General features: G+C 41.8%; 1 protein-coding gene across 1 annotated transcript in view; it reads left to right on the forward strand.

The window, feature by feature from the left end:
- Nucleotides 1-1,082: 1,082 nt before the first annotated feature.
- LOC129853477 (neuropeptide FF receptor 1-like) overlaps nt 1,083-27,807 on the forward strand; it is a 57,653-nt gene continuing 30,928 nt past the window's right edge. The window contains exon 1 of the mRNA XM_055919570.1: nt 1,083-1,354. The gene's annotated coding sequence lies outside the window, so the exon portion shown is untranslated. The remainder of the gene's footprint in view (nt 1,355-27,807) is intronic.

Raw genomic sequence — 27,807 nt, forward strand, 5'->3', positions numbered from 1 at the left:
CGAGCTAGGCCTCCTGATATCTTTATTTAAGACACAAACAAGCTTCTTACCAGGCTACCTTTTCAAATACACATTGAAATGTTGCCTACACGTTTTGTGGTCTAATAGGAATAAGTAACTCCCCATTGCTGACCAATACTTACCTATAATAGGGCTAATAACTCGCTATAGCAAAGAATATCAACAAACGTGCACAAGCGCGGCTCTGCGACCTGAACGGATCTGAGAAGCGCATTCAATCGTGGGTGATTGAAAGACCGCTCCTGGGCTTCCTGTCAACATTATCTTACTCTGTTGCTCTCTGGCTCTGCCTAGAACAATATCACAGACTCAAATCTTGAACAATTAGATTCGTTTTGGTTCGTTCCATTAAAAAGGGGCTGATGTCATTTTGATTTGATCATAGAGGAAAAACGTTGATCTATAGAGCAAACTAATAGGGCGAACTCATTGAAGCTCAATCTCTTGCGTCTCTGCGCAGCCTGGCATTTCTTCTGCACGGCTGTCATGGAGGAGTTGCACAGTTTAGAGGGAACGTTGCTAATAAATCCACGGTGGGATTTCAACAATTTCTTCTGTTTATTATCAAACGAATTAATTATTGTACTTAATTTGTAATTATGCAACAACATTCCAAACTTGTTCAGCATCATCTAGTCCAGATATAGCTTGATTCCACTATTTGTATCCGTTGGCCTCGTATTCAAACGACGGACTTTAATTTTGAAAGTAAACTGCAAATTCCACTTGCTGCTAATCATTAAAGTGGCTAGCTTCATAGGTAGGGACATGCGGGTACCAGGTCCGCATTCAGCAGGACAGACACAACGTTGGCCAACGTTCAGATAGAAATGTGTTATGTAGAACAATCATGCCTCTAATTCTATGAATCATGTCTGTTCTTTTCTATCTGCAACGTTCCAAAACGGTTTTGTATTGAACATAGCCATATACACAACATGCTATACGAACCCCGCTTTGCTCATCGCTTATCTGTCTGCAAAGCCTCCGCAAATGAAATCGTGTGGTGGGCGGGGTTGGCCCGGCAAGGGGCTTCTCTGTTAGGTGGGAGATGGGTATGAGTTACCCAGCTCCATAAACTCAGTAGTTTAGTTGGAATTGAGAAGCGAGACATGAAAATGAGAAATATGGAATTCCCTAACAAAAAGCGTTGATTTTGCTCAATTTGATCAACATTGAAGAATCCATTTACCCATCTCCATTTGGCTGAATTGGGAAAAGAGCTACTTTACTATCGCGCGTTTATGCATCTACATTTGCATAGCTGCATCGCTGAACTATTTTAAACTATTGTCAAAGTAGCCACATTGGAGTGAAGCGCTCGCTCAATACGGTAAGTCATCTCTTTTTTTGGTGTTACTAACCAGTTTTCCATCCAACCTTTTTCTGAGAGTAAAGTACATGTTGGATAAAAAAATAATAATGACAGGCCTGATTGAAACAGCAAATTTGTCGGTAAACTTTCAAAATGTCGACAAAGCAAAATTCACTAGACAAAGTGTTTTTGTTTTGTTTTTTATGCCTGTAAAATTTGTGAAAAATGGCGGTGGAAATTCCTTTATGCGCAAATATTGATATAAGTATGATATCGAAGTAAAATTGGGAGTTTCGCAATGATGTTGATATTGTGTGTTCCTCTCACTACGACTCGAGAAAGCATGCAGTTTAGGCTACCGATTAAAGAAATTATGATTAACTTCACAGGGTGGTGAAAGTGCACAGCGATGAGCTTGACCCTATTGAAGAAAGAATCTTATGGCAGGGGTGTTACTCGTTCTGAACGTTAAAATGCATTGGTTGTGGAAATAAGGAATCGTTCATATCAGCAGTACATTTTTTTGTCAAGAAACCAACAGGTTAAATTACTACACACCTTTTATAGGGTTCCCACACCGACGTATTTCTTTGTTATATCGCTTATTTACAGAAGACAGATGCGTACCTGTGCTAATTAGCTATCTGCGTCTCCGAACACCTGTGTGTAAACGGAAGACAGAAACCACAAAACTGTCGGCTGCAACTGATAGCACCGGTTAAAACAGTGTATATTTAGCATTTGTGAAATTATTTTGATGTGATATTATTTTGATGTGGTATAGTGCTTTATGTTTCTAAAACCGTACCACAATTGACAATCGATTCACGTTTAGATGGAGTATTTGGCTGTCGGAGCCAATTCTTCTCTATACAGAACATGTAAAGTCCTTTGACTATAAGGAGTAATGTTAGGCTCCTTTAGTCCACTGGGCTAGGTGACATGATGATTGATGCTTGGCTGCCTTTGACAAATAAAAATAATCTCACTCTTGTCCATAATAAATCTCATCATGTAGGCTATACACGCACTGTATCTGCGAGCTGTTTGCTAGAGCGCATGCGCCAAGACCATATAACACAAAATTGTTACTGAAAAAAAACCATCAGTAGAGTTGAAAATGTCATGGAAAGTTGTATTTTTTTTTAACTAGTGGTAGTGGGGAATTTAACCACAAAAGTAATTTTTATGTGCACTACTTCATCATGCACAGTCAGTTTGATGTAAACACCCCTCTGGTGAGAAAATGCTCATAGTGGTTTTGGTATTTTATTAGGATCTCCATTAGACGTTGGGAAAGCAGCAGCTATTCTTCCTGGGGTCCACACAAAGAATAAAACAGAACATTAGTAGACAAGAACAGCTCAAGAACAGAACTACATTAATTTAAAAAAGGCACATGTAGCCTACATATCAATGCATACACACAAACTATCTAGGTCAAATAGGGGAGAGGCGTTGTGCCATGAGGTGTTGCTTTAACAGTTTTTTTTAAACCAGGTTTGCTGTTCATTTGAGCAATATGAGATTTAACAGAATTCCATGCAATAATGGTTCTATATAATACTGTACCCTTTCTTGAATTTCTTCTGGATTTGGGGACTGTGAAAAGACGTCTGGTGGGGTAAGTGTGTGTGTAAGAGCTGTGTGTAAATTGACTATGCAAACAATTTGGTATTTTCAACACATTGTTTCTTATAAAGAGAAGTGATGCAGTCAGTCTCTCCTAAACTCTCAGCCAAGAGAGACTGGCACGCATAGTACAGTATTTATATTAGTCCTCTGATATTTTAACCACCTGTTTTAAGCAGATTTTAGAATATACACATGAAAATCTCTCGCCAATTGGAAAGATACTGTAGTTCCAGCACAACCTAGGTTATCTTTAAACACCTGCAATTACATAGCCATATCTATAACTAACACGAGAAGACGTTTTAAAATCAGAGTTCTTTGTATCTCTTCTTACTCGTGGTCGATTCCAGCATTATGGGCTTTACATTTGCATGCAAAATCAAAACTTGAATTTCTCATAGAATGGACATACAAAATAACAATGCAACTTTTGATGTGTCTGTCTATACCCCTTGGAGGGGAGTGTATACCACAAAAAGCAGACTTGTAAATATTGACATTTTGGGGAAGTAAAGCAAATAAGAAGTGTTACAGATGTTCATGTGGCTACATGAAAGGGGCACGCTTTTTGAGGAGACATATTAGCAAAAGTCTGAGTTTGTATGTGTTAAGTCGAAACAGGGATTGACATTTTGAAGGAAAGACTTGGTTGAACACAAAAACTATCATTTTTAAAGAGTTTCATTTCCATTATTACTTTAGCGAGGAAAAACAATTTATGGACGTTACACCCTCCGTTGTGGACGTTACACCCTCCGTTGTGGATGTTAGGGTCTGAAATAGACATTAATAACATCTAAACAAAAATATGGATCATAGCACAATTGTTGTACTGTAATTTTCAATGTTTTTAAAATATCAGCAGAAGGCACTTAGGATTGCATATTTACAGTTAGCCTGAATAGTATGCAAGGCCAGGCACCACACCCTAATAGCATAGTAGGGGTGCTGAGGGTGCTGTAGCACCCCCTGACAAATTTGAATGAAAAATATATTAATAAGAAATCTATATAATTTTAAAGTAGTGCACTGGGCCTTTACTAGTATTAGTGGACTGATTTAGACGTCTGTAGTGCAGGCAAAAAAAAAATCTGTAAAACTTTCTCTTTGCTATTGTCATTCTAATGGAATCCAGGAAGAACAAAATCCTATCCTCAAACATTTACATCAAAGGGTACAAATTTATGGGCAAAAACACAAAATATTTACATGAAATTCTCGATCAAATAACATGGCATTTGCAAAGTATTTCAAGAAACTGGAAAACATATATAAAGCAGGTATTTTTATATTCGACAAGTATTATCAGATTAACTGTTTTGTACAGATAATTTTCAGACTCAAGTTACAAATGCTGGTTAACACTCAAATACACTGCTCAAAAAAATAAAGGGAACACTTAAACAACACAATGTAACTCCAAGTCAATCACACTTCTGTGAAATCAAACTGTCCACTTAGGAAGCAACACTGATTGACAATAAATTTCACATGCTGTTGTGCAAATGGAATAGACAAAAAGTGAAAATTATAGGCAATTAGCAAGACACCCCCAATAAAGGAGTGGTTCTGCAGGTGGTGACCACAGACCACTTCTCAGTTCCTATGCTTCCTGGCTGATGTTTTGGTCACTTTTGAATGCTGTCGGTGCTCTCACTCTAGTGGTAGCATGAGACGGAGTCTACAACCCACACAAGTGGCTCAGGTAGTGCAGCTCATCCAGGATGGGACATCAATGCGAGCTGTGGCAAAAAGGTTTGCTGTGTCTGTCAGCGTAGTGTCCAGAGCATGGAGGCGCTACCAGGAGACAGGCCAGTACAGGAGATGGAGACGTGGAGGAGACGTGGAGGAGGCCGTAGGAGGGCAACAACCCAGCAACAGGACCGCTACCTTCGCCTTTGTGCAAGGAGGAGCAGGAGGAGCACTGCCAGAGCCCTGCAAAATGACCTCCAGTAGGCCACAAATTTGCATGTGTCTGTTTCTGACCGTTTGAGCAGACTCCATGAGGGTGGTATGAGGGCCCGACATCCACAGGTGGGGGTTGTGCTTACAGCCCAACACCGTGCAGGACGTTTGGCATTTGCCAGAGAACACCAAGATTGGCCAATTCACCACTGGTGCCCTGTGCTCTTCACAGATGAAAGCAGGTTCACACTGAGCACGTGACAGACGTGACAGTCTGGAGACGCCGTGGAGAACGTTCTGCTGCCTGCAACATCCTCCAGCATGACCGGTTTGGCAGTGGGTCAGTCATGGTGTGTGGTGGCATTTCTTTGTGGGGCCGCACAGCCCTCCATGTGCTCGCCAGAGGTAGCCTGACTGCCATTAGGTACCGAGATGAGATCCTCAGACCCCTTGTGAGACCATATGCTGGTGCGGTTGGCCCTGGGTTCCTCCTAATGCAGGACAATGCTAGACCTCATGTGGCTGGAGTGTGTCAGCAGTTCCTGCAAGAGGAAGGCATTGATGCTATGGACCGCCCGTTCCCCAGACCTGAATCCAATTGAGCACATCTGGGACATCATGTCTCGCTCCATCCACCAATGCCACGTTGCACCACAGACTGTCCAGGAGTTGGCGGATGCTTTAGTCCAGGTCTGGGAGGAGATCCCTCAGGAGACCATCCGCCACCTCGTCAGGAGCATGCCCAGGCGTTGCAGGGAGGTCATACAGGCATGTGGAGGCCACACACACTACTGAGCCTCATTGTGACTTGTTTAAGGACATTATATCAAAGCTGGATCACCCTGTAGTGTGGTTTTCCACTTTAATTTTGAGGATGACTCCAAATCCAGACCTCCATGGGTTGATAAATTTGATTTCCATTGATAATTTTTGTGTGATTAAGTTGTCAGCACATTCAACTATGTAAAGAAAAAAGTATTTAATAAGAATATTTCATTCATTCAGATCTAGGGGGTGTTATTTTAGTGTTCCCTTTATTTTTTTGAGCAGTGTATATTTAGTTGAAACATTTTCACAAAAGTCCTGTATTAGCAGACCAATGTACCCCCACCCCCAAACTACTTCATACAGCTATGCCTAATAGGTTATTTATTTATATGTTCCATTTGAATTAAGACACAAATATAATACAAAAAAGTATGTATTTTTTCTGACATATTGTAACAAAATATGCAAATGAGGAAATATACATGTGCCTATACTGCCAATCCACTTTTCTGGACGCTAGATCAATTCAGTATATTTGAGGGGTCTTTCATTTAAAAAAGACATTCCAGGACTTCAGATGCCTCCCGAGGCACTGCATCATTACCGGTGGCGCACAATTGGCCCAGCGTCATCTGAGTTAGGGGAGGGTCTGGCCGGGGGGGGGGGGGGGGGGGGGGGGGGGCTTTACTTGGCTCATCGCGCTCTAGCGACTCCTTTGTGGCAGGCCGGGCTTCTGCAGGCTGGCATCCGGGAAGTGCGGCTTGCGGCTCATGCAGCAATGAGACAAGATCGTAAATCACGAGAAAAATGGGGGGTAAAAATTACAACAAGCAAACACAATGTGGTGAATGCACAAGCTTCTGAAGCAAACAAATAATACATCAATATCCATCAGATCCACAACCATAATGGATGTTATAACACTGAAAAAGAATAGGCCTACTGGCAAAGAAAATAGAAACCAATTGTAGATCTAACCCTTTTTATTGTTGTTTTTTTTGCCTAAAATGACACCCAAATCTAACTGCCTGTAGCTCAGGACCTGAAGCAAGGATAAGCATATTCTTGATACCGTTTGAAAAGAAACACTTTGAAATTTGTTGAAATGTGAAGTGAATGTAGGATAACATAACACATTAGATCTGGTAAAAGAAAATACAAACAAAAAAACGTGTTGTTTTGTTCAATCTTTGAATTGCAAGAGAAAGGCCATAATATAATATTGCAGTTTAGGTGCAATATAGATTTTGGCCACTAGATGGCAACAGTGTGTGTGCAACGTTTCAGATTGATCCAGTGAAGCATTGCAATACTGCACATTATTTTGTATCAAGTCTGCCCAAATATGCCGAATTGGTCAGTTGATACATTTTCAAGTACGTAACTATAGAGGACATACATTTTGTATTACCATATCATTTTTGTAATTTTACACACTCCCAGGAATGTCATAAATGATGGATCATTAGCTTATACACTAACTTTCACACATCTAGATGGCGGGGTGGGTGTGGAGCCAGAGAGGGCAGGGGTTAAAACTGTAGAACCCATTACCTACATTTTAAACATAATTTTTTATCTCTGGGACCCTCAAGATGACATCAGAGCAAGATTACTGAATGTAAAGTTGAAGTAGGAAGTTTACATACACTTAGGTTAGAGCCATTAAAACTCGTTTTTCAACTACTCCACAAATTTCTTGTTAATAAACTATAGTTTTGGCAAGTTGGTTAAGACATCTACTTTGTACACAAGTAATTTTTCCAACAATTGTTTACAGACAGATTATTTCACTTATAATTCACTGTATCACAATTCCAGTGGGTCAGAAGTTTACATACACTACGTTGACTGTGCCTTTAAACAGCATGGACAATTCCAGAAAATTATGTCATGGCTTTAGAAGCTTCTGATTGTCTGATTTACATAATTTGAGTCAATTGGAGGTGTACCTGTAGATGTATTTCAAGGCCTGGCTTCATCCTTGGGAGCAATTTCCAAACGCCTGAAGGTACCACGTTCACCTGTACAAACAATAGTACTCAAGTATAAACACCATGGAACTAGGCAACCGTCATACCGCCCAGGAAGGAGATGTGTTGTGTCAATTACAACAATACTGAAGGAACACTTATTTTAACTTAATATAATACATCAATAAAATCAATTTAGCCTCCAATAAATAATGAAACATGTTCAATTTGGTTTAAATAATGCAAAAACAAAGTGTTGGAGAAGAAAGTAAAAGTGCAATATGTGCCATGTAAGAAAGCTAACGTTTAAGTTCCTTGCTCAGAACATGAGAACATATGAAAGCCTGTGGTTCCTTTTAACATGAGTCTTCAATATTCCCAGGTAAGAAGTTTTAGGTTGTAGTTATTATAGGAACTAAAGGACTATTTCTCTCTATACCATTTGTATTTCATTAACCTTTGACTATTGGATGTTCTTGTAGGCACTTTAGTATTGCCAGTGTAACAGTATAGCTTCCATCCCTCTCCTCGCTCCTACCTGGGCTCAAACTAGGAACACAACGACAACAGCCACCCTCGAAGCAGCGTTACCCATGCAGAGCAAGGGGAATAACTACTCCAAGTCTCAGAGCGAGTGATGTTTGAAACGCTGTTAGCGTGCACCCCGCTAACTAGCTAACCATTTTACATCGGTTACACCAGCCTAATCTCGGGAGTTGATAGGCTTGAAGCACAGCGAAGAGCTTCTGGCAAAATGCACGAAAGTGCTGTTTGAATGACTGCTTACGAGCCTGCTGCTGCCTACCATCGCTCAGTCAGACTGCTCTATAAAAATCATAGACTTAGTTATAACATAATAACACACAGAAATACGAGCCTTAGGTCATTAACTTTTTATGGATGCAGGGGCAGTATTGAGTAGCTCTGATAAAAGGTGCCCATTTCAAACGGCCTCGTACTCAATTCTTGCTCGTACAATATGCATATTATTATTATTATTACTATTGGATAGAAAACACTCTCTAGTTTCTAAAACCGTTTGAATTATATCTGTGAGTCAAACAGAACTCATTTGGCACAAACTTCCTGACCAGGAAGTGGAAAGTCTGAAATCGAGACTCTGTTCTACTTCCTGCCTATACATGGGCATGATACGTATTAGTATACGTGCACTTCATACACCTTCCCCTGGATGTCAAGAGGCGGTGAGAGAAGAAATTTAGTGTTTATCTTGGTCTGAAGTGGAATACAAGCTCTTTGTATGACGTGTCCGCCCATTTCCTGTTTTTTGGAGAGCACGAAGGGGTACTTGGATTTGCCTTCTGTTTAGCTGCCGTTATAGGTGACTAATATCTCCGGCTTTGATTTTATTTGATACATGTGACCATATCATCGTAAAGTATGTTTTTTCAATATAGTTTCATCAAATTATTGAACATTTTTCGGGAGTTTTGCCGTGTTCCGTTCTCTTCCGTTTGTTGACATGGAGAGCTTCGAGCCACTTGGCTAGTGTGCTTGCTAAATCGAGAGGGAAAATGGACGTTCTAAATCCAAACAACGATTGTTCTTGACAAAGGACACCTTGTCCAACATTCTGATGGAAGATCACCAAAAGTAAGAAACATTTTATGATGCTATTTCATATATCTGTCGTGCATGTGAACTAGTCGCCGGCGCCCAACTTTGGGGTACTCTAGATATACCGAAGCTGGATGTCGTAATGAAGTTATTTTTTAGAATTCTAACACTGCGATTTCATTAAGAACTAATGGATCTATCATTTCCTATACAACATGTATTTTTTAGTTTATGAATAGCTATTTGGTAAAAATATGTGTGTCAGAAAAAGTGTCAGAAATATCGTTGCTGTTTAGACGTTGTGGAAAAAGTAGCTAAGATAGCAACATGTATAACCACTGATTTCAGCTCTAAATATGCACATTTTTGAACAAAACATAAGTGTATGTATAACCTGATGTTATAGGACTGTCATCTGATAAAGAATATCGAGGTTAGTCAAATTATATATCTTTTACTGGTTTGTTACGATCACTAACTTTTACTGCTGGGAAATGGCTTGTCTTTCTGGCTATTGTGGTAAGCTAATATAACGCTATATTGTGTTTTCGCTGTAAAACACTTAATAAATCGGAAATATTGGCTGGAATCACAAGATGCCTGTCTTTCATTTGCTGTACACTATGTATTTTTCAGAAATGTTTTATGAGGAGTAATTAGGTATTTGACGTTGGTGTCTAATTATTTTTTATTTTATTTTAATTTTATTTTTTACCGTTATTTTACCAGGTAAGTTGACTGAGAACACGTTCTCATTTGCAGCAACGACCTGGGGAATAGTTACAGGGGAGAGGAGGGGGATGAATGAGCCAATTGTAAACTGGGGATTATTAGGTGACCATGATGGTTTGAGGGCCAGATTGGGAATTTAGCCAGGACACCGGGGTTAACACCCCTACTCTTACGATAAGTGCCATGGGATCTTTAATGACCTCAGAGAGTCAGGACACCCGTTTAACGTCCCATCCGAAAGACGGCACCCTATACAGGACAGTGTCCCCAATCACTGCCCTGGGGCATTGGGATATTTTTTTTTTAGACCAGAGGAAAGAGTGCCTCCTACTGGCCCTCCAACACCACTTCCAGCAGCATCTGGTCTCCCATCCAGGGCCTGACCAGGACCAACCCTGCTTAGCTTCAGAAGCAAGCCAGTAGTGGTATGCAGGGTGGTATGCTGCTGGCTTGTAATTCTGTCTGCTCTCGGTGCAATTTCTGATTGTAGCTGCAATGTAAACTATGATTTATACCTGAAATATGCACAGTTTTTGAACAAAACATAGATTTATTGTATAACATGTTATAAGACTGTCATCTGATGAAGTTGGTTGTTGGTTAGTTTGGTTGGTTCTTGGTTAGTTAGGTTGGCTTTGTGCATGCTACCTGTGCTGTGAAAAATGTCTGTCCTTTTTTTGTATTTGGTGGTGAGCTAACATAAATATACGTGCTGTTTTCGCTGTAAAACATTTTAAAAAATCGGACATGTTGGCTGGATTCACAAGATGTGTGCCTTTCATTTGCTGTATTGGACTTGTTAATGTGTGAAAGTTAAATATTTAAAAAATATATATATTTTGAATTTCGCGCCCTGCACTTGAGCTGGCTGTTGTCATAAGTGTACCGACGTCGGGCTTGCAGCCATAAGAAGTTAATTAATATGGTCGAATCCGGAAACTATCATCTCGAAAACAAGACGTTTATTCTTTCAGTGAAATACGGAACCATTCCGTATTTTATCTAACAGGGTGACATCCATAAGTCTAAATATTCCTGTTACATTGCACAACCTTCAATGTTATGTCATAATTACATAAAATTCTGGCAAATTAGGCGGCCCAAACTGTTGCATATACACTGACTCTGCGTGCAATGAACGCAAGAGAAGTGACACAATTTCACCTGGTTAATATTGTTTGCTAACCTGGATTTCTTTTAGCTAAATATGCAGGTTAAAAAATATATACTTCTGTGTATTGATTTTAAGAAAGGCATTATGGTTGGTACACATTGGAGCAACGATATGCACCGCATCGATTATATGCAACGCAGGACACGCTAGATAAACTAGTAATATCATCAACAATGTGTAGTTAACTAGTCATTATGATTGATTGTTTTTCATAAGGTAAGTTTAATGCTAGTTAGCAACTTACCTTGGTTTCTACTGCATTCGCGTAACAGGCAGGCTCCTCGTGGAGTGCAATGTAATCAGGTGGTTAGAGCGTTAGACTAGTTAACTGTAAGGTTGCAAGATTGAATCCCCCGAGCTGACAAGGTAAAAATCTGTCATTCTGCCCCTGAACCAGGCAGTTAACCCACCGTTCCTAGGCCGTCATTGAAAATAAGCATGTGTGCTTACCTGACTTGCCTAGTTAAATAAAGATGTTAAAAATCGGCCAAATCGGTGTCCAAAAATACAGATTTCCGATTGTTATGAAAACTTGAAATTGGCCCTAATTATTCAGCCATTCCGATTAATCGGTCGACCTCTAATAGAGACAAAGTAGAGTCGCAATTCAACGGCTCAGACACGAGATGTATGTGGCAAGGTCTACAGTCAATCACGGATTACAAAAAGAAAACCAGCCCCGTCGCGGTCTAGGATGTCTTGCTCCCAGACAGACTAAACAACTTCTTGGCCTGCTTTGAGGACAATGCAGTGCCACTGACACGGGTCGCTACCAAAACCTGCGGACTCTCCTTCACTGCAGCCGACGTGAGTAAAACATTTACACGTGTTAACCCTCGCAAGGCTGCAGGCCCAGATGGCATCCCCAGCCGCGTCCTCGGAGCATGCGCAGACCAGCTGGCTGGTATGTTTACGGACATATTCAATCAATCCTTATCCCAGTCTGCTGTCCCCACATGTTTCAAGAGGGCCACCATTGTTCCTGTTCCCAAGAAAGCTAAGGTAACTGAGCTAAACGACTACCGCTCCGTAGCACTCACTTCCGTCATCATGAAGTGCTTTTAGAGACTATTGCACATTTGTGGCCTGCTGGAGGTCATATTGCAGGGCTCTGGCAGTGCACCTCCTTGCACAAAGGCGGAGGTAGCGGTCCTGCTGCTGGGTTGTTGGCCTCCTCCATGTCTCCTGATGTACTGGCCTGTCTCCTGGTAGCGCCTCCATGCTCTGGACACTACGCTGACAGACACAGCAAACTTTTTTGCCACAGCTCGCATTGATGTGCCATCCTGGATGAACTGCACTACCTGAGCCACCTGTGTGGGTTGTAGACTCCGTCTCATGCTACCACTAGAGTGAGAGCACCGCCAGCATTCAAAAGTGACCAAAACATCAGCCAGGAAGCATAGGAACTGAGAAGTGGTCTGTGGTCACCACCTGCAGAACCACTCCTTTATTGGGGGTGTCTTGCTAATTGCCTATAATTTCCACCTTTTGTCTATTCCATTTGCACAACAGCATGTGCAATTTATTGTCAATCAGTGTTGCTTCCTAAGTGGACAGTTTGATTTCACAGAAGTGTGATTGACTTGGAGTTACATTGTGTTGTTTAATTGTTCCCTTTATTTTTTTGAGCAGTGTAATAATAAACAATGATTTTGTTCTTTATTTAGCCATCTTACATATTAAACCTTATTTGTTCATCAAAAATGTTTGAATAATTCACCACAGGTTAATGAGAAGGGTGTTCTTGAAAGGATGTACATAACTCTGCAATGTTGGTTTGTAATGGAGAGAGTCTCTGTCTTTAAATCATTTTTCACACACAGTCTGTGCCTGTATTTAGTTTTCAGGTTAGTGATGGCCGAGAATCCACTCTCACATAGGTACGTGTTTGCAAATGACATCAGTGTCTTAACAGTGTGATTTGCCAAGGCAAAAAACTCTGATCACTGACCAATCCAGAAATCTGGCAGTGGCTTCTGATTAAATTCAATTTTCACAGAACCACATGTTGCAATTTCGATGAGGCTCTCTTGTTCAGATATCAGTAAGTGGACTGGAGGCAGGGCATGTAAGAGATAACGAATCCAGTTGTTTGTGTCTTCTGTTTCAGGAAAGTACCTGCGTAATTGCACACCCAGCTCACTCAGGTGCTTCGCTATATCACATTTTACAATGTAAGCTTGAATTCATTTGCACACACAAAAATCATACAATGATGGAAAGACCTGTGTGTTGTCCTTGTTAATGCAGACAGAGAAGAGCTCCAACTTCTTAATCATAGCCTCAATTTTATCCCGCACATTGAATATAGTTGCAGAGTCCCTGTAATCCTAGATTCAGATCATTTAGGCGAGGAAAAAACATCACCCAGATAGGCCAGTCGTGTGAGAAACTCGTCATCATGCAAGTGGTCAGACAAGTGAAAATGATGGTCAGTAAAGAGAACTTTAAGCTCGACTCTCAATTAAAAAAAAAAAAAATGTGTCAACACTTTTCCCCTTGATAACCAGCGCACTTCTGTATGTTGTAAAAGCGTTACATGGTCGCTGCCCATATCATTGCATAGTGCAGAAAATACACGAGAGTTCAAGGGCCTTACTTTAACAAAGTTAACCATTATCACTGTAGTATCCAAAACGTCTTTCAAGCTGTCAGGCATTCCCTTGGCATCAAGAGCCTCTCGGTGGATGCTGCAGTGTACCCAAATGGCGTCGGGAGCAACTGCTTGCACGCGCGTTACCACTCCACTATGTCTCCCTGTCATAACTTTTGCGCCATCAGTACAGATACCAACACATCTTGACCACCAAAGTCCATTTGATGTCACAAAGCTGTCCAGTAAAAAATACCCTCTCATGTTGTCCTGGTTTCCAGAAGAGGATGTCTTTCTTAATTGACTCCCCATAAATGTAACGGACATATACCAGGAGCTGTGCCAGGCCTGCCAAGTCTGTTGACTCATCCAGCTGTTATGCATATAATTCACTTGCTAGTATGCGAAGCAGTAATTGTTTCAAAACATCTCCTGCCATGTCACTGATGCATCGTGAAACAGTGTTTGATGAAGGCATTGTCTGTATAATTTTTTGGGCCCTTTTCCCCCAGCATTGTCCCAGCCATATCTGCGTCAGCAGAACAATTAAGTTCTGTTAATTATTTTACTTGGCAACCTGTATTTGACATTGTGTTGTTATTTCGCTGAACACTAGATGGTTTAATTATATTTTTGGAAGTGAAACAAGGCTACTCAGGCGAGGGGAAAAAAACTCACCCAAATGTATAGCCCCGTTGGAAAATATAAATGTACTGTTTGAAAATGTGAAGAATTGTATTTTTAATGTGAATCACATTTTTATTTGGCGTACCCCCAGACGGCATTACATACACCAGTTTGGGAATACCTGTCGTAGATGTTAAAACCTTGATGAAAGTTAGTTTTGCAGAGAAAGTTTCAAGATAATACGATGTAAGGTGCATGTTTTACTAAAGCTTTTCCTAAAAAAATGTTATGGTTATTAGTCTACATTGCCTGTCCCAGTCAGCCGCTATCTTTAAAAGACTGTAGAAACACAAACAAAACTCAAGACCCTTCAATTTGGTCTATATTGCTTCTTTAACAGCGCACCTTCACTACTAATATGGGACAGCTGTGAGTGGAAAAACAAACTCTGTGAGCCCTTTCTAAAAGCCATGAAATGTGATTGACTGAAAATACTTTTTTGAGACTTGGCAACCTACTCTAGCCTAATGGACCAAATTCATACAATTTCCTACTTTTCAAATAAAGCTTTAACTCCAACATTACATTTACATTACATTTACATTTACATTTAAGTCATTTAGCAGACGCTCTTATCCAGAGCGACTTACAAATTGGTGCATTCACCTTATGATATCCAGTGGAACAACCACTTTACAATAGTGCATCTAACTCTTTTAAGGGGGGGGGGGGGGTTAGAAGGATTACTTTATCCTATCCTAGGTATTCCTTAAAGAGGTGGGGTTTCAGGTGTCTCCAGAAGGTGGTGATTGACTCCGCTGACCTGGCGTCGTAAGGGAGTTTGTTCCACCATTGGGGTGCCAGAGCAGCGAACAGTTTTGACTGGGCTGAGCGGGAACTGTACTTCCTCAGAGGTAGGGAGGCGAGCAGGCCAGAGGTGGATGAACGCAGTGCCCTTGTTTGGGTGTAGGGCCTGATCAGAGCCTGAAGGTACGGAGGTGCCGTTCCCCTCACAGCTCCGTAGGCAAGCACCATGGTCTTGTAGCGGAACATATAGACCTTAAAGGTGCAGTGCAGTCAAAGGCACGATTGTCCTGTGTTTTATATACTGAACAAAAATATAAAAGCAACTTGTAAAGTTTTAGTCCCATGTTTCGTGAGCTGAAATAAAAGATCCCAGAAATGTCCCAAAGTTTATTTCTCTGCAATTTTTGTGCACAAATCTGCTTACAGTGCATTCATTTTGTTTACGTTCAAACATGTTTCTAAAATGAATTAAATAAAAAGTCCTCATCAATCGACACACAATACCCCATAGTAACAAAGTGAATACAGGTTGTTTTTTTTAAACCTTAAAAACAGAAGTATTCAGACACTTTGCTATGAGACTCGAAATTGAGCTCCGGTGCATCCTGTTTCCATTGGTCATCCTTGAAATGTTTCTACATCTTGATTGGAGTCCAACTCTCGTAAATTCAATTGAGTGGACATTATTTGGAAAGGCACACACCCGTCTATATAAGGTCCCACAGTTGACAGTGCATGTCAGAGCAAACACCAAGCCCTGAGGTTAAATTAATTGTCCGTAGAGTTCTGAGACAAGATTGTGTCGGGGCACAGATCTGAAGAAGGGTACCAAAAAATGTATGCAGCATTGATGATCCCCAAGAACAGAGTGGCCATCATTCTGAAGTAGAAGAGGTTTGGAACCACCAAGTCTCTTCCTAGAGCTGGACCACTAGCCAAACTGAGCAATTGGGGGAGATGGCCTTGGTCAGGGAGGTGACCAAGAACCCGATGGTCACTCTGACACAGCTTCAGAGTTTCTCTGTGGAAATGGTAGAACCTTCCAGAACGCTAATAAAATTGTATTTGTCACATACACATGGTTAGCAGATGTTAATGTGAGTGTAGTGAAATGCTTGTGCTTCTAGTTCCGACAATGCAGTAATATCTAACAAGTAATCTAACAATTTCACAACAACTACCTTATACACACACAAGTGTAAAGGAATGAATAAGAATATGTACATAAAAATATATGGATGAGCGATGGTCGAGTGGCATAGGCAAGATGCAGTAGATGGTATAGAGTACAGTATATACGTACATATGACATGAGTAATGTAGGGTATGTAAACATTATAAAGTGGCATTGTTTAAAGTGGCTAGTGATACATTTATTACATCCAATTTTTAATTATTAAAGTGGCTAGAGATGAGTCAGTATGTTGGCAGCAGCCACTCAATGTTAGTGATGGCTGTTTAACAGTCTGATGTTCTTGAGATAGAAGCTGTTTTTCAGTCTCTCGTTCCCAGTTTTGATGCACCTGTACTGACCTCGCCTTCTGGATGATAGCGGGGGGGGAACAGGCTGTGGCTCGGGTGGTTGTTGTCCTTGATGATCTTTTTGGCCTTCCTGTGACATCGGGTGGTGTAGGTGTCCTGGAGGGCAGGTAGTTTGCCCCTGGTGATGCGTTGTGCAGACCTCATTACCCTCTGGAGCAGCCCTACAGGATGCTCTCGATTGTGCATCTGTAAAAGTTTGAGTGTTTTTGGTGACAAGCCAAATTTCTTCAGCCTCCTGAGGTTGAAGAGGTGCTGCTGCGCCTTCTTCACCACGCTGTCTGTGTGGGTGGACCATTTCAGTTTGTCCGTGATGTGTATGCCAAGGAACTTAAAACTTTCCACCTTCTCCACTACTGTCCCGTCAATGTGGATAGGGCGCTGCTCCCTCTGCTGTTTCCTGAAGTCAACAACCATCTCCTTTTGTTTTGTTGACATTGAATGTGAGGTTATTTTCCTGACACTGCACTCCGAGGGCCCTCACCTCCTTCCTGTAGGCGTCTCGTTGTTGTTGGTAATCAAGCCTACCACTGTAGTGTCGTCTGCAAACTTGATGATTGAGTTGGAGGCGTGCATGGCCACACAGTCATAGTTGAACAGGGATACAGGACAGGACTGATAACGCACCCTTGTGGGGCCCCAGTGTTGAGGATCAGCGGGGTGAAGATGTTTCCTACTCTCACCACCTTGGGGCGGCCCGTCAGGAAGTCCAGGACCCAGTTGCACAGGGCGGGGTCATGACCCAGGGTCTCGAGCTTAATGATGAGTTTGGAGGGTACTATGGTGTTAAATGCTGAGCTGTAGTCGATGAACAGCATTCTCACATAGGTATTCCTCTTGTACAGATGGGTTAGGGCAGTGTGGTTGCGATTGCATCGTCTGTGGACCTATTGGCGCGGCAAGCAAATTGGAGTGGGTCTAGGGTGTCAGGTAGGGTGGAGGTGATATGGTCCTTGACTAGTCTCTCAAAGCACTTCATGATGACGGAAGTGAGTGCTACGGGGCGATAGTCATTTAGCTCAGTTACCTTAGCTTTCTTGGGAACAGGAACAATGGTGGCCCTCTTGAAGCATGTGGGGACAGCAGACTGGGATAAGAATTGATTAAATATGTCCGTAAACACACCAGGCAGCTGGTCTGTGCGTGCTCTGAGGACGTGGCAAGGGATGCCGTCTGGGCCGGCAGCTTTGCGAGGGTTAACCTCTCTAGGTTATGTGGAACGCTACCATCCCTCCTGGCCAACATCTGGTGAAATTGCAGAGCGCCAAATTCAAAAACAGAAATACTCATAATAGAAATTCATAAAACATACAAGTGTTATACATCGGCTTAAAGATTAACTTCTTGTTAATCCAACCGTTATGTCAGATTTCAAAAGGCTTTACGGCGAAAGCATACCATGCGATTATCTGAGGACAGTGCCCAGAACACAAAACATTACAAACAGTTACCAGCCAAGTAGAGGAGTAACAAAAGTCAGAAATAGCGATAAAATGAATCACTTACCTTTGATGATCTTCATATGGTTGCACTCACAAGACTTCCAGTTACACAATAAATGTTTGTTTTGTTCGATAAAGTCCCTCTTTATATCCAAAAACCACAGTTTTGTTGGCGAGTTTTGTTCAGTAATCCATTGGCTCAAAGGCAGTCACAACAGGCAGACGAAAAATCCCAAAAGTATCAGTAAAGTTCGTAGAAACATGTCAAACGATGTTTATAATCAATCCTCAGGTTGTTTTTTGTCATAATAATCAATATATTTTTTTAAAAACAAGAAAGGCGCAGCAAACAGCTCTGGGACTTCCCCAGGGTTCACTCACTCAGAGTGGTCTTACTCCCTAATTTTTCAGAATACAAGCCTGAAACAAGTTCTAAAGACTGTTGACATCTAGTGGAAGCCATAGGAAGTGCAATCTGAGTCCTAAGTCATTGGATACTGTATAGGCAGTCAATGGAAAACTACAAACATAAAAATTAAAAATAAACCCACTTCCTGGATGGATTTTTCTCAGGTTTTCGCCTGCCATATCAGTTCTTTTATACTCACAGACATTATTTCAACAGTTTTGGAAACTTTTGTGTTTTCTATCCAAATCTACCAATTATATGCATATCCTAGCTTCTGGGCCTAAGTAACAGGCAGTTTAATTTGGGCATGCATTTCATCCATAATTCCAAATGCTGCCACCTACCCTAGAGAAGTTAACACGTTTAAATGTTTTACTCACGTTGGCTGCAGTGAAGGAGAGCCCACAGGTTTTGGTAGCGGGCCGTGTCGGTGGCACTGTATTGTCCTCAAAGAGAGCAAAGAATTTGTTTAGTTTGTCTGGGAGCAAGACATCGTGGTCTGCGACGGGGCTGGTTTTCTTTTTGTAGTCCGTGATTGACTGTAGACCCTGCCACATACCTTGTGTCTGAGCCGTTGAATTGCGACTCTACTTTGTTTCTATACTGACGCGTAGCTTGTTTGATTGCCTTGCAGTGGGAATAGCTACACTGTTTGTATTCGGTCATGTTTCTGGTCGCCTTGCCCTGATTAAAAGCAGTGGTTCACTCTTTTAGTTTTGTGTGAATGCTGCCATAAATCGATGGTTTCTGGTTGGGGAAGGTTTTAATAGTCGCTGTGGGTACAACATCACCGATGCACTTGCTAATAAACTCGCTCACCGAATCAGCGTATTCATTAATGTCCGATGCTATGCGGAACATATCCCAGTCCACGTGATCAAAGCAATCTTGAAGTGTGGAATCCGATTGGTCGGACCAGCGTTGAACAGACCTGAGCACGTGCGTTTCCTGTTTTAGTTTCTGTCTCTAGGCTGGGAGCAACAAAATGGAGTCGTGGTCATATTTTCCGAAAGGAGGGCGGGGGAGGGCTTTGTATGCGTCGCGGAAGTTAGAATAACAATGATCCAGGGTTTTGCCAGCCAGGGTCACGCATTCGATATGCTGATAAAATTTAGGGAGCCTTGTTTTCAGATTAGCCTTGTTAAAATCCCCAGCTACAATAATTGCAGCCTCAGGATATGTGGTTTCCAGTTTACATAGAGTCCAATTAAGTTCTTTCAGGGCCGTCAATGTGTCTGCTTGGGGGGATATACACGACTGTGATTATAATCGAAGAGAATTCTCTTGGTACATACTGTGGTCGGCATTTGAGTGTAAGGAATTCTAGGTCAGATGAACAAAATGACTTGAATTCCTGTATGTTGTTATGATCACACCACGTCTCGTTAATCATAAGGCATACACCCCTGCCGTTCTTCTTCAATCAGGCCTTTATTGTAGAGTAGCCAGATGGAAGCCACTCCTCAGTGAAAGGCACATGGCAGCCCGCTTGGAGTTTGCCAAAATGCACCTAAAGGTCTCACAGACCATGAGAAACAAGATTCTCTGGTCTGACGAAATCAAGATTGGCATTCAGGCCAAAGAGTTCAATCTTCGCATCTGGAGGAAACCTGGCACCATCCCTACGGTGAAGCATGGGGGTGGCAGCATCGTGCTGTGGGGATGTTTTTCAGTGGCAGGGACTGGGAGACTAGTCTGGATCGAGGGGACAGATGAACGGTGCAAAGTACAGAGAGATCCTTGATGAGAACCCGCTCCAGAGTGCTCAGGACCTTGGACTGGGTTGACAGTTCACTTTCCAACAGGACAACAACCCTAAGCACACATCCAAGGCAACACAGGAGTGGCTTCGTAACAGGTCTCTGAATGTCCTTGAATAGCCCAGCCAGGGCCCGGACTTGAACCTGAACAAACATCTATGAAGCGACCTGAAAATAGCTATGCAGCGACTCTCTCCATCCAACCTGACAGAGCTTGAGAGGATCAGCAGAGAAGAATGGGAGAAATTCCCCAAATACAGGTGTGCCAAGAAACAAATTTGCACCAAAAAAACTGTTTTTACTTTGTCATTATGGGGTATTGTGTAGATTGATGATGGGGGGGGGGGGGGGGGGGATTTAATCCATTTTAAAATAAGTCTATAACGTAACAAAATGTGGAAAAAGTCAAAGGGTCTGAATACTTTCCGAATGCACTGTACATCCCTGTTAGTGAGCATTTATCCTTTGCCAAGATAATCCATCCACCTGACAGGTGTGACATCAATAAGTTGATTAAACAGCATGATCATTAGTTTTGAGGGTGTGTGCATTCTCTTTTGCCAGAGGATTGAATGTTCAATTCTATACCATAAGCCGCCTCCAATGTTGTTTTAGAGAATTTGGCAGTACATCCAACCAGCCTCACAAATGCAGACCACGTGTAACCACGCCATCCCGGGACCTCCACATCCGGCTTCTTCACCTGAGACCAGCCATCCAGACAGCTGATGAAACTGTAGGTTTGCACAACCATAGTATTTCTGCACAAACTGTCAGAAACCGTGTCAGGGAAGCTCATCTGCGTGCTCATCGTCCTCGCCAGGGTCTTGACCTGCCTGCATTTCGGTGTCGTAACTGACTTTAGTGGGCAAATGCTCATCTTCGATGGCCACAGGCATGCTGGAGAAGTCTGCTCTTCACGGAGGACTCAGTGTGTAGGGCGTTGTGTGGGTGAGCGGTTTGCTGACATCAACGTTTTGAACAGTGTCCCATGGTGGAGGTGGGGTTATGGTATGGGCAAGCATAACTCTATTTCGAAGTAAATAGTTGTTGATATCTTAGCTGTATTAGACTAAGCATAGATGATTTGATGATGTCGAAATATTGACATTGAAATGGTGCTGGAATAGTGGAGCTTCGGTAACTTTCCGTGGTTCCAAATCAATAGTTGTTTAGTAGTCCAAAAATGTCTGAAACATTAACTTGCTTGACTATGCTGTAGGTCATGTAACTATTTGTTACATGCAATATGGTTTGTGGACTTCACCAGACAGATGTTGCTCTCCGGTTTTGTGATGGAACAAAGGTTTGGATGAATTTATTCTGCCACTGTCTTTTTATTGTCTCTGCCTTAGGCCTATATATCATGGTGGCAAGGGATATGAACTAACAGGTTATAGAGCAAACAATGCAATTATTACAACACATAGGTTGTAATATGGCTTTTTTTTTCTTGACTTGGCTTCCTCTGTGATTTTACCCTCGCAACGCTATGGTGATAATTCCCTTTTAGTGTAAGAACTGTTTGAAAAGACTGGCTGAAATTTTCTCCCTGTTTTGGTGGGATGGAGTTTTGGCCTGCCTGGTGACATCACCAGACTGTACATTTGTTAATAGACCAATAAGAAAGAGTTCCAAACCTTTCTGCCAATAACAGCTAGTTTTCAGTTTTACCCTCCCCCCTCAGACCACTCCCAGATAGTCCTTCACAATTTCTTGCTGGAGTATTTGCTGTTTGCTAAGAAGCAATTTTTGTTTCTTTTTGTTTTCAATTAAAATTGTCAATCACAGTAAGGTTCTTAATTGTTACCCAGAAATGATTTGACTTTGAGAAAGAAACGGCTGCATTGGACCTTTTTAAGCATAATTATGAACATGGTTTAATTAGGAAATGTCTAACTTTATTAGTGCATGCTGAGGTTGACTTTTACTCAGAATTGCCCTCATACAGATACGCCCAAATCTCAGCGTGGCAGCAACTTTAGAAGTCAATACCTGTACAAATGTAACTTCTTAACGCCTACCGCGTACCTCTTTGCACTGTGCATTCACAGGGTTGTCACTGAGTGTTGAAATCCATTGTTTTTCATAACTGCATTCTTCGCTACATTTTTAGTCATAGATATGGCTAGCTATGACAGAGATAAATTCACAGATACTGAATTACATTTACTTGCGTGCTATGAGGCATTTGCTAAATAAAGGTTGAATGTTGTGTTGGTAGGCTAACCAACCAGCATAAATATTTTCCATCTATGCACAAGCTGTTTTTCTGTTGTGAAAAAACCCCAAACAGATGTTGTACAGGTGTAGGATCTTAATTTGATTTTGCCCAACTAGCCAAAAGACAGCACTATTATTCCTTTTACCTAGTTTGTCATCTTACTTCAGACTTTAATAAGGATCGGGCCCTTTTAAAAAAAAAATTGGCAAAAAATCTAACTGCCTGTAGCTCAAAACCTGAAGCAAGGATATGCATATTTTTTTTGTGGTTCCACGTTTGTGGAAATGTCAAGTTTTAATGTAGGAGAATATAACACATTAGATCTGGTAAAATATAATTCAAAGAAAAAACATGCATCATCTTTGAAATGCAGGAGAAAGGCCACAATGTATTATTCCAGTTTAGGTGCAATTTAGATTTTGGCCACTAGATGGCAGCAGTGTATGTGCAACATTCTAGACTTATCCAATGAACCATTGCATTACTGTTAATTTTGTAACAAGTCTGCCCAAATATGCCTAATTGGTTTATTGATACATTTCCAATTACATAACAGTGCACTCTCCCCAAACAATAACATGGTATTCTTTTCACATTAGCTTAACCGTCCCGCGGGGGGGGGGGGGATCGATCCTGTAGAGGTTTGAAGTACTATATACAGTGAGTGTACAAAACATTAGGAACGCCTTCCTAATTTTGAGTTGCACCCCCTTTTACCCTCAGAACAGCCTCAATTTGTTGGGTGTCTAATGCGTTCCACAGGGATGCTAGCACATGTTGACTCCAATGCATCCCACAGTTGGCTGGATGTCCTTTGGGTGGTGAACCATTCTTGAAACACATGGGGAAACTGAGTGTGAAAATAACAGCAGCGTTGCAGTTCTTGACACACTCAAACTGGTGATTCTGGCAACTACTATCATGCCCCGCTCAAAGGCACTTAAATATCTTGTCTTACCCATTCACCCTCTGAATGACACGCATACAAAATCCATGTCTCATTTTTCGCAAGGCTTAAGGATCCTTCTTTACCCGGTCTCCTCCCATTCAGCTACACACATTGAAGTGGATTTAACATGTGACATCAATAAGGGATCATAGCTTTCACCTGGATTCAACTGGTCAGTCTATGTCATGGATAGAGCAGGTGTTCCTAATGTTTTGTACACCCCGTGTAGATATGAGTCATTGATTTAATGTGTGCAAGAAATGAAGTATGTGGTGTGGGTATGCATAATTATACACGGGTTGCATTTAGCCAGGAGGGGTGTGATCTGGCTAAGGATGCTTGGTTTCAGTCTTAAGTAGCCCAGAGCATTTTGTGTTTGAGCTGAAGATGGAATGAAATTAGATAGACACAGCTTTGACTCCTTTTTTGGCCTGGGCAAGTCAATAACAGTGTGAAGTGAGGTGAGCTGAGGAGTGAGTGCGATGAGTACATAGGTGATGTGTCAGAGTGAAAATGGGCTACCTGCCTCGCTGTTCACTGTGCTTGAGAAGATAGTGTTGGAACCTGTTGCTAGTCTGTCTGAGCCCACTACAAAGATAGAAGCTCTATCCTGACCCAGCTAACAATTCTAGGGAGCAATAACATTGTTGTAATGTTACCCGTAATGTTCCTCTTCTGTCTACGTTTGCAAAAACCTTCTGAGAACCTTTTTAGCATGTTTTGGTGTTAAAGGTGGGAGAACATTCCCTTCGTCTCAAACGGAACTAATCTAGAACGTGGTTACAATGTTCTCAGAATAAACATTAATGTTCTCGACACGTGTTTTTTTTTTATGGGACATTGCAAGCACATTCATGTGTCCAGTTTTCTGAGTTAAGAGAATATTCCATCAACGTCCCACCAAACATGTGCAGAAAATGGCTGCCATGTTTTCAGAAAGCAAGATATTCATGTTTTGTGATGTGTAATAAATAAAAAAGTTCATTACACATCAAACTTTGTTACAGTTGCCAAGACCATCAAGGCCCTGATTGGTGAACCATTGATCCATTCACAGCTATGTTTGTCTGTTGGCAAGGTTAGGCATACTTAGTTACACAGTGATTGTAACATATTGTTTTCAACTTACATTTTTTGACACGTGATTTACATTGTGCATGTTCATTTACACAGTACTAGTTATTCAACACGTCTGGGATTTGAATCTCTTGGTTCACAACATTTACATCTTCCTGCTATGCCACCATGTCTGCGTCAGTTCTAAGTTAATTTGACTATTCTCTCATCATTGACTTATTTCAACAATTTTAAGGGCTTTTTATATTGTTGTCATGTTGTTGGGGCATTGATACTCCTCAATCACTATGATCAATAAAAGTTTTTCTTGAGTGTACTTTTAATAAAACTGAAATTGAATTCAATGTGCATTCACCCCATTGCTTACACCTATCACGTTTTTTCAGATCCTTTCAATGCCTAAGGAGGCAGGGTTAAGCACATGGCCTAGCGATATCCCATTTGGGACAGTGGTTAGGGTGTTTGTCATTGGTGCTGGTGTCCTGGGTTTGAGACCTGCTAGGATAGTCACACTACTCTCACATTCTTAGCAATATACGTCAGTGGCCAGTTTATTAGGTACACCCAGCTAGTACCAGGTCGGAACTGCCTTTGCCTCCAGAACAGCCTGAACTCTTCGGGGGCATGGCAATACTGCTCAATTGGTATCAAGGGACATAACGTGTGCCAAGAGAACATTCCCCACACAATCACACCACTGCCACCAGCCTGTACCGTTGGCACCAGACAGGATGGGGCCATGGACTCATGATACTTAAATCAAATTCTGACTCTGCCATCAGCATGACACAACAGGAACCGGGATTCATCGGATCAGGCGACGTGGTCATCTGCTGCAATATCCCATCCAGGACAAGGACCGACGAGTGTATGTTCATGTCATTATTTGACAAGAGTTACAACACACCCATCTGTTCTAATTGAAAGATGGGAATCAGTAGAATTCTTGATAGAAAGTTCTCCTTGAGATGCTCAGCTATCTTTTGAAGTCTACACTACATATACCATGTAGAACAAACGTGTCTCTGATAAGGAATCACATCAGCTCTCATCATTGCATTTCTATTTGTAACGTTCCTAAATTGTTGCCAAACATGGACCAGGTGGAATGTTGCTTCTGATAGAAGCATACTCAGAACATGGTTGAACTTTAAAATGAATGATTTAAACTCAGCAAAAAAAGAAACGTCCCTGATTCAGGACCCTGTCTTCCAAAGATAATTCGTAAAATCCAAATAACTTCACAGATCTTCATTGTAAAGGGTTTAAACACTGTTTCCCATGCTTGTTAAATGAACCATAAACAATTAATGAACATGCACCTGTGTAACGGTCGTTAAGACAGTAACAGCTTACAGACGTTAGGCAATTAAGGTCACAGTTATGAAAACTTAGGACACTAAAGAGGCCTTTCTACTCACTCTGAAAAACACCAAAAAAAGATACCCAGGGTCTCTGCTCATCTGCGTGAACGTGCCTTAGGCAAGCTGCAAGGAGGCATGAGGTCTGCAAGATGTGGCCAGGGAAATAAATTGCAACGTTCGTACTGTGAGACACCTAAGACAGTGCTACAGGGAGATAGGACAGACAGCTGATCGTCCTTGCAGTGGCAGACCACGTGTAACAACACCTGTACAGGATCGGTACATCCGAACATCACACCTGCGGGACAGGTACAGGATGGCAACAACTGCCCGAGTTTACACCAAGAACGCACAATCCCTCCATCAGTACTCAGATTGTCCGAAATAAGCTGAGAGAGGCTGGACTGAGGGCTTGTAGGCCTGTTGTAAGGCAAGTCCTTACCAGACATCACCGGCAACAACGTCGCCTATGGGCCCAAACCCACCGTCGCTGGACCAGACAGGACTGGCAAAAAGAGTCGCAGTTTTGTCTCACCAGGGGTGATGGTCGGATTCGCGATTTATCGTCGAAGGAATGAGCTTTATACCCAGGCCTGTACTCTGGAGCGGGATCAATTTGGAGGTGGAGGCTCCGTCATGGTCTGGGGCGGTGTGTCACAGCACCATCGGATTGAGCTTGTTGTCATTGTAGGGAATCTAAATGCTGTGCGTTACAAGGAAGACATCCTCCTCCCTCATGTGGTACCCTTCCTGCAGGCTCATCCTGACATGACTCTCCAGCATGACAATGCCACCAGCCATACTGCTCATTCTGTGCGTGATTTCCTTCAAGACAGGAATGTCAGTGTTCTGCCATGGCCAGCGAAGGGCCTAGATCTCAATCCCACTGAGCACGTCTGGGACCTGTTGGATCGGAGGGTGAGGGCTAGGGCCATTCCCCCCAGAAATGTCCAGGAACTTGCAGGTGCCTTGGTGGAAGAGTGGGGTAACATCTCACAGCAAGAACTGGCAAATCTGGTGCAGTCCATGAGGAGGAGATGCACTGCGGTACTTAATGCAGCTGGTTGCAACACCAGATACTGACTGTTACTTTTGATTTTGACCCCCCCCTGTTCAGGGACACATTATTCAATTTCTGTTAGTCACATGTTTATGTCTGTTGTTGAATCTTGTTATGTTCATACAAATATTTACACATTTATGAAAGGTAGTGGAAATGTGGTCATAATTTGTGCTCAAGGGGTAATCCTACGTATTCCCATTTTTCAGTAGCTGCTGTAGGTTTCCCATCCATTTGGCGACAGATTTTCACGTGAATATTCTATATAAAATCTGAATAAAGAAAATATGCTAATTTTCCCACCAGAGGTGTGTTTCCACCAAACAGACTTGTTGTGGATAAAAATCAGTGTGATGACGTAGTGCACCATTTTTGTATACATTTTTTGGGGCATAATATTTCATGTACTGAATAAAAATGTAAAGTTCAACGTGTTTCCATCTCATTTTCAACTCTACTGATAGTTTTGTCGTAAAAGCTGTTGCGTTAAGTAGCAAATGTGCCTCCTCTGGTCTTGGTATGTACGCTCTAGCCAACAACACCTCGCAGATCCAGTGTGGGAAGGCTGTGCGGGTAGGCGAGACTACATGATGAGATTATTATGGATAAGAGCGAGAATATTATTATTTGTCAAACGGCTGTCAAGCATCGACCACCATGTCACCATGTCACCAGAATAAGACCCTCTATATTTATTGGAAATGAGCATCAAGCTCATCATGCACTTTCATCAAGCTGTGAAATTAATAACTGATTTCAACTATAGCCGAATAAACTGCATTGTTGCCGAGTCGCAGTGGGAGGACTCAACACAATTTCATCATGTGACTCCAAGTTTACTTAAACATCAAT

This window comes from Salvelinus fontinalis, chromosome 4 (assembly GCF_029448725.1).
Source record: "Salvelinus fontinalis isolate EN_2023a chromosome 4, ASM2944872v1, whole genome shotgun sequence".
In the NCBI taxonomy this organism is placed as follows: domain Eukaryota; kingdom Metazoa; phylum Chordata; class Actinopteri; order Salmoniformes; family Salmonidae; genus Salvelinus; species Salvelinus fontinalis.